Here is an 8863-nt window from a genome sequence, read left to right as displayed (position 1 = left end):
GAGTATGGCTGCCGCACCCCAGAGTGTATATTTTCTGTCTCAGTTGCGTAATTAGCATTAGTTTACTTGGCAAAAATTTTAGTCCCAAGATATATACCAAAAGCAGCATGAAAGCGTGTTCGTAAGACTTTACATTAATGCATATCCAACAACCAAAAAAAGACGCGACCATACGCGACGGGATTTAGCCACATAATGAAAGGCTTCGACATCTAGGACTCGTCTCCGATCGCCAGACAGATTGATTGGCCGATATAACCGCCCCTTTTGAAACGCGAGGTAATCCAATTGAATTGGAAGAGGCAAGAAATGTTATCAGTTCGCATCCTGTGAGGATAACACGACCAGTAGGTACAACCGTGAATGCAGAGAAGGAATCGACCATGAAGTAAGATTTTATGTGAGGTCCACGAAATCTCTCTCTCTCATATTTCTTTTTTTTTTTTTTTAATTAAAATGAACATCATATTTATCATTTTAAAATCCTCCTTCGCCTTGAACAGCTGAAAAATCAAGAACAGGTTACTAAACTTTGGCAAAAGCGGACCACGTTAGAATTCGATTCCATATCAACCCAACAGGTGCAAGCTGTCAAATTAGGCTTAACACGAATGGTTCCGATCACAGCTGTGCTGTTTCTTCCTAGTAGCCTTGGACTAAACAGTGCACGCCAAGAGCTTTAACAGAAATGTAATTTAACATACGAATAGATACTACATTATTCCAAGAACAAATTTGGGTTTTATGACCACTTCCAAGGAGTGGTAGGTACAGATGAACAGCCGAACAAGTTTACATTTATGTGTATTCAAGGTATTCACGTTTGTAACATAGACTAATGATTAAAAATGCTTTTTCTGTAACATTGTTGTCATTCGTCTTTTCGCGATACACACAGGAAATCGAAAGTTCCCTTTTCATGTGCATTTCTCCGAATACGAGTAAATACAGGAATGCGCGCCAAATTTGATAGTTTAAGAGAGAAACAGACACTACAAATAGGCTGATGATAAGGAGATCGCAGTAATATGCACTTCTGAGGCCGAGCATGCAAATTATCTTTCTCTCGCTAGCCAAACAATTACTGCAAAACTGTTCAAATGAGTAAATCCTAATGAAGTAATATTTAAAGGGCCGAAAAAATTGTTATATGCTAAAAACGAATCTGAAATTCGATGACAGCAAGTTCTGTCAAATCGAGACTAACATGCATATGAATATACATTTTTTAATCAACATTAGATAGTTTAAGATGATCCCAGGATAAAATAATTTGTTTGGCAATTGTGATATTCCTTTTTCACTTTAACTGGGGCTTTCTTTGGCACAGATTGCGCATTTTTAAAGCTTTCCTTCGAATGTTAACATGAAGAAAACGGTGGGCGCTTTGGCTACAAACGAATTCCCTGAAAAAAGCACTATATTTTACCGAAGGCCGAACCGAAGCTCACTATCCCTTGAAGTGTCACCAAGACAAGGACAGTGCGTTGTAACCATTCCGGTAATTAGCGGTGCGTCTCAGGTGTGTGGCGGGGACGCTTTATAGTGCAAGGAATACGTTTTTATTTGCAGTAAGTACGTGCTTTTACGAAGTCGAATTGGGATTGTTTTTATTTTAGGCAGATAGTATACTGGAAGTTATTTCAAATACATAGAATTGGATATATTTGTGTTTCTTGCAAATGTCTGGAATAGGTTTGATAATAATGCTGCCATTCTCGCTAGGAAGTCTTAAGCGTGTTAGTGGGTAGGCCTTGGATGAAAAAGGAATTGAGAATAGAAGACCTATGGAAATAAACCTACATCAGCCCTCGGAGGGTGGGAGGTTTTACCCTTAAGGCTTTCCCTGTCTGCAGAGGCAAAGATAGTCAAGTTACACATATTCGCCAATAAGATAGCAGTATATCTATCCATATACGTTTAAGTCTGAGTGAATGTTTGCAAAATAGTCTCATACCAGCAAAAAATGTGATAAAATGGAAATTTCTATTCACAGTATAATTCCCTGTAATACGAGCCTCATTCTGTGATCACGAAAGCGATAACTACCGTATTGTTGTTACAAAAGCCACTTTTATGGGCAGAGCTTGGAGAACAATACAGTGAGTTAACGGATTCCCACCTTTGTTTATGTGAAATTCCTTCTTTAATTTGAACGCTGTCGTAAAGTCAGAGAGAGAGAGAGAGAGAGAGAGAGAGAGAGAGAGAGAGAGAGAGAGAGAGAGAGAGAGAGAGAGAGAGAGAGAGACAATGTTTATAGTTAGTCAGATCGTCCCCGCTTTCACTACACGATTCAAGGAACAAGTGAGTGCAGCTTGTCTAGTCGTCAGCCCATTTAAGCATAAAATGTTTGCACTCGTTAACTACTTGGGCTACTGGTAATTGTATATCGACATATTTATCCATGCACAGATGACTGTAAGTGTGCTTTCTTGCATGGCAAAGAAGTTAGTGTTACAAATTCTACTACAGTGATGTGATTTAGCTTTTTACTCCCAGCTGATGAAGTTAGTATGTTGTACCATGTTGTCGTCGGCGCTATCAAATCGTTTTTGTCTCCTTATTACAGATTCGGTTGCCATGTTTGGCCCCTTAACCCAATCTATTGCTGATTATATATATATATATATATATATAATATATATATTATATGTATGTATGTGTGTATGTATGTGTGTGTGTGTGCGTGTGTGTGAGCGTTTTATTTGTTCTCGCGTTTCATTTTCTTTCTCCCACAAGAAAATTGTATTCTGTGGGTTGACTGTTAACAACTTATTGACACAAAGAATCGTTCCATATAAATAATATATACGTATATATATATATATATATATATATAATAGATATATATATATATTATATATAATCTAACTCTGAAAATGTGAGTTAATATGTGCTTAACGTTTTAAATTAAATAGGCTATATGCTATTTCACCTATACGATTATACGTAAATGTGTATGTATACTTCAGGACCCAGCCGGAGTATGAATTGCAAGGATACGGCGTACAGGAAATGCTCACGCGCTGGTGCGTATGCTAACGAGCGTGTTTTGTGGTTGCCAATTTTATTTTTCTCCCCGTATCGTATTACCTTATTTTATTTCATTATCGTTACGCCCACACTGCATGCAACCGAGCGCAAGACAACGTTCGTATATGATGTGGCTTTCTAGTCTCGACGCACTTCATAATTTTTCATTCACGGCTTGTTCTTGATTGCTGAAGGTCACAGGATTATCTGCGTTGAAATTTGAATGTTTACTTCAACGTACAAATTTTCTCCTTTTGTTAAGAAGTTGAATGTTTTATTAGCGGACATTATTCTTTATCTCTCTCTTTGTACTTGTACGAGAGAGAGAGAGAGAGAGAGAGAGAGAGAGAGAGAGAGAGAGAGAGAGAGAGAGAGAGAGAGCGGGGAAGGGGATTGGTGTTGCTAAGTGCATTAACATTTCAGCGGTGTGACTAATGTTCAACTACAGGCATTTGTTAAATAAGCTGGCCATTTGTCAGCTTGGCTCTAGTTTCAGGTGTCCTGTTCTATGGGTTACGCAGTAGTACTATTTTGAGGACACTTTTAGAGAGCAAATGTCAGGTTAGACTTAAAGAATATTGTATTAAATCAGATTAACATAGAAAATGCCGAGCCAGGAAAACACATGAGTAAGTCACGGTATTAAGGTGCTCCCGGAAACTCTGACGAGTCTTCCTGTGCAGCCATTGGAGGGGAATTGTGCTCCTGTAAGTAGAGACGACCTTGACCTGTCACGCCCATTGTCATTTCCGATTTTTACGGCGAGTAACTTTTATCGTAATTTATGAGCTCATGTGACGGAACAGTGGTATACATTGTGCACGGCATTCCGTTGTGTTTTGTTAGACTCTCATTACTATATCAGAAGCATCTACTAGATGTAGACTTAGGTCTAGGCCACATTGCCGAGAATACAGGTCTTTTAGATTACTATGAAACTAGGCAGTTTAATCAGGCTCTGGATTAATGCGCAAGATCTGTCACATTAAATAATATATAATTCTGCAGAGCAGGGCACGTAGTACATTGTTCAGTCCAGCAGGCCTGCCACAATAATTATTCGATTCATAAGGCATATCATTAATAAGACTACTAGAGGATGTGACAAGTCATGATGTTCACAGATTAAGAAAGACTCAAGTTTTCGTAATTGTTATGTTCCGTTATCTTGCTAAAGGAATTTCTTTGTCAAAAAATCAATTTTTTGTACGTTTACCGTATTACACTGTCACCGTTAGGGCAGTAAATGTAGTGTGCCTTCCCTTCATGCAGACACACCGGAGTTTCTGTTTGCGTTCTAGTTTATTTTTTAACGATACCTTGATATTTTTTCTTAACCGTACTTCTTTGTGAAATGGGGTGATATGGCTCATAATAATAGTGTTTTGGTAACCGAGGTTTTGCTGTGATATAACAGTTGTATGGGAAGATCATACTTCGTTGCGCGTGTGATTGGTGTTGCTAAATGAACAGTGCTGCAGCTTAGGCTTACGTGATGAAACCGGGCGTATTACGAAAGCGCGGATTCAGAATGGAAACCATGTTCAAAAAGGTCGACAGAACATGCTCTCAAAAGAGCGGCGTTTGTTTCCTCTTCACCTGATTTAATTGGTAACACATTCTTTCAACACAGGCTGGAGTATGTGGCACAACAAGGAGGCCATACATGAAGTCAGACATAAATTAAACTTGGACTGACCATTTCCATCTGATATATTCCTTAAGTTATGCCAAGTTTCAGGTACTTCCTGGGAAAGCATGGGATGCTCTATCTCCTTTGCTCCTGTAAGTCATCAAGCTAATGCTCAGACACTACAGAAGCAAAGTTCAGGGCAAGTTTAATGATGGACTTCATCTGTCTTTCAGGACTTGTTGCTTCCTTTGGCTCCAAGTTGTGCAACCTAGCACTGACACTGTCTTCTAAACAAAACCTCTAGCATATCTGACAAGAAGGTTGTGAGAATACTATAACCAGCTTTCTGACCGAAACCTGCTTTCATTTTCCCCTAGATTTTCTGTTTCAGGATTTTCTGTACATAATTTAAAAGATTTTAAGATTTTCACATTTTTATTTCAAGGTTTGAGTTAATTTTTCAAGATCTTGAAAGATTTTTCAAGCGCTGGTAGTGAACAGGGGGCAACAGACGGTAAAGTCTGTCTAACGTTTGGAGGAATCCCATTATTCCTCAAAGGTCTAACGCGCTATGATACAAATTTCAGTCGCTCTTTTGATGTAAATAAAAACGCGATCATAACGTTGGGATCCGCTCTTTTGTAAAACGACGACGAAGACAGCGCCCGTTGGTTATGATTCAGCTGGCGTTATGCCAGCTTTGGGTCTTGCTCATAGAGCAGCCCGTAAAAACCAACGTCTGTTGGAAATAATGTAACATTTACTGTTACGGTCTCTCTCACATGCACCATATATATATATATATATATATATATATATATATTATATATATATATATATATATATATATTATTTACATAATGTGTGCAGACACATTTACAGATTACCACATCAAAATAAAACCTTTTTAAAGTAGAGCAAGAGAGTAGGTGGAGTAGTATAACGTTATGCTGGCGGTTGGGTGTCAGGGTGGGGGGATAGATAGTGTTGACAGAGATTGGAGTATCTTTTCCATTGGCAGTGCACTTGAACTGTAACGTCTGGTGAAGTCTGAGCAACATTCCGTCAGGTAGTGTTATTTTTACATATCGTCTGCTGAAATCAACTGTCATGTCAAAAACAAACAAACCATAGTCGCAAGTTTGAGAGTTGAGGTTATGACGTGTGACCCGTGAGAGCTTGGTCGACGGGGTTCAGTTGCTCGCACGGCCTTCTAAGCACTTTATCTTAGACCAAAGGAGGAAAAACTATATGCACTTCAGGGAATGCGAGTCATCGTTTTTCTCAAATATCTTTCAAACCAATTATTTAATCGAGATTATACTTTGACAAAGTGTACAAGACACCTCCGCTAATTTTTGGTAATATAATGCATTGTCAAACGGTGTTTAAGGCGTTTACTCATGTCTTAAGGCGTTGCCAAGCAACGCCAATCCATGCTTTCGAACGTCCTTTAACCCCCATCCCGTCCCTCACTCCCCATCCTTCCCTGAACCCACATTCCTGGCCTGCCTCTCCTCAGTCCTCATCCCTTTCCTATTATATTATATATTGAGAAATATGGGGAGTTATAAATATGTCGGTTTTTGTAGATTCTGTGTTAATTATTGTTATTGTATTTTCTTAAGTTATATAAATGGGAATAGGCCAAGGAGCGTATGACCTTCACCCTATTTACCTCAAGGCCAGGAAGACACAAGGTCTACCCAATGGGTGGAGTCTCCTCCCACGTGGTAACTACGTAGGCGATGACGTATCCCGTTGCCCTGGGTGGGAACCCCTTAGTTCCATAGCTCACCTTGATCACGGGGTAATTATAAAGTAAACATTTTCGTTTTCTTTAAGATGCACTTGTGAACTACGGTAGATTTGAGAATTCATAAAAAATTATCGATTACATAGCACTACATAATGACATATGTATATTGCGTTGATGGCTATAAATATCGGGAAATTAAGAAGGAAAAGGGCGTCATTTTCCATTTTCAACAAACGAAGAACTGCGAAATGCGCGGGCAAGGTTTTGTAAAAGTAAACAATCAAAAGATGTGGCTTTTATACATCTTAGTTTTGTAGCACTAGTAAGCAACTATCCCAATTCTAATGAATAAAAGTAAAATCCTATTTTGGAACCTATCTAAAAAATAAGTATGTATATGAAAATAGTGCGTCACTTTAAATTGATAAGTAATGTGATTCAAGATGCATGGAACTCCTCCTTCGCTAAATTCAGCAAGGTGCAATTGAATTACATCCTTATTACTGGCCTTAGATTAGTGGAAACGAAATTGTAGTGTGATATGAATACAGAAACACACACACAACGATATTATGACAGTGATAGTAGTGTCCCCCAAATGATATTTTTTTCTTTACCTTATGACGAAATAAGGAGGTAGACAAGGGGAATTTTTTTTTTTTTTTTGGGGGGGGGGGGTGGTGAAGTGAGCTAATCTTTCTCTTGGCCTTGATTCACCCTTATGGGGGGGGGGGGGAGAGTAGAGCCGTCAGTGCACCTCATTCGGTGCAATGTAGGCATTACTTTAGGTTCTTTGCAGCGTCCCTTCGACGCTTAGCTGCAACTACTTTCATTCGTTTTACTGTACTTCCGTTCATATTTTTCTTCCGTCTTACTGTTCACCCTCTCCTAATAATTGTTTCATCGTGCAACTGCGAGGTTTTCCTCCAGTTCCTTGTTGGACGAGCGGTTTTCGCGCTCGGCTACCAATCCTATGGTCCGAGGTTCGATTCTCGTCTCGGCCAACGCGGAATCAGGAATTTATTTCTGGTGACAAATTAATTTCTCGATATAATGTGGTTCGGATTCCACAATAACCTGTAGGTCCCGTTGCTAGGTGACCAATTGGTTCCTAGCCACGTAAAAATATCTAATCCTTCGGGCCAGCCCTAGGAGAGCTGTTAATTACCTCAGTGGTCTGGTAAAACTAAGATATACTTAACTTTTTTCCTCCTGTTACACCTTTCAAACCTTTTACTGTAAATTTTCCTCCTGTTACACCTTTCTAACCTTTTACTGTCAATTTTCCTCCTGTAACACTTTTCAAACCTTTTACTGTCAATTTCCATTTCAGCGCTGAATGGCCTTAGTTGCCCCAGTGCTTGGCATAATGCCAAAAATCTAAATAATTCAAATCGAATAATGGTCTTGGCCTGCCACCTCGGTGGCCGCGAGTTCGATTCTCGGCATTCCACTGAGGGGTTAGAGATGTGTATTTCTGGTGATGGAAGTTCACTCTCGACGTGGTTCGAAGTATCGTAAAGCCGTTGGTCCCGTTGCTGAATAACCACTAGTTCCATGCAACGTAAAAACACTATACAAACAAACAAACAAACAAAACTACGAGCAGTTATGATAAGGTAACCAAAATTAAATCACGGTTTAATCTACAACCCACTATACAATTAACGCTACTATTAACAGAAAACATTGGGGGAAAATTAACCATTATTATGGTCGTTACGTCAAACCTCTCTATCCTTTTCATTAAGTAATCTCCAATTATCTGCTGGTATTGAAAAGTATCATGGAAGACGGTATTTATTGCATACTGTAAATTACAAAGAGGTATTGTGGGGACAGACGAGAAAAACAGCGAGAGAGAGAGAGAGAGAGAGAGAGAGAGAGAGAGAGAGAGAGAGAGAGAGAGAGAGAGAGAGAGAGAGAGAGAGAGAGAAGGGAAGGGAAGGGAAGGGAAGGGAACGGGGATAGCGGACATTCGATTCCGTAAATGAGTCCTCCTGACTCATGCGACTTTGCCTTTAAAAGTCAAGAGCAAACGCCTTAACTAACACCATTTGACAATGTGTAATTAGTTTGAAAAAATATTTGAGAAAAACGATGACTGGCGGTCCCTGAAATGCAGGCAAGTAACTAATGTGCGATAAAATCTACTCTCAGAATATGGAATTTTCCTGTCAGCTAGAAACACAACCATTGTTTAACGTTACTTTTGGCGCCATTTCAGAAATGGCCATTTGAAACAGTTGTTTCGGTCGCTTAATAATACTGCCGTTCATTTTCAGCTATTTGAACAAATGGAATGTCTGTGGGTGAGTGCGTTAAGAGCAAGCAGCTTTCCAGTTAAATATTTTCGTGTAACAGATAGATTTCTAGACAGAGATAGGTAATGCAGTGATAATGGTGCAAATTCAACACCTGGTAATTTTGGTTCCGTC

General features: G+C 39.3%; 1 protein-coding gene across 2 annotated transcripts in view; it reads left to right on the top strand.

The window, feature by feature from the left end:
* Positions 1-1162: 1162 nt before the first annotated feature.
* LOC135206478 (lachesin-like) overlaps positions 1163-8863 on the top strand; it is a 192311-nt gene continuing 184610 nt past the window's right edge. For both annotated transcript variants that reach the window (XM_064237854.1, XM_064237855.1), the window contains exon 1: positions 1163-1571. The gene's annotated coding sequence lies outside the window, so the exon portion shown is untranslated. The remainder of the gene's footprint in view (positions 1572-8863) is intronic.

This window comes from Macrobrachium nipponense, chromosome 31 (genome assembly GCF_015104395.2).
Source record: "Macrobrachium nipponense isolate FS-2020 chromosome 31, ASM1510439v2, whole genome shotgun sequence".
Taxonomy (NCBI): domain Eukaryota; kingdom Metazoa; phylum Arthropoda; class Malacostraca; order Decapoda; family Palaemonidae; genus Macrobrachium; species Macrobrachium nipponense.
Note: the sequence above shows the minus strand (reverse complement) of the source record. Positions and strands in the feature narration are given on the sequence as shown.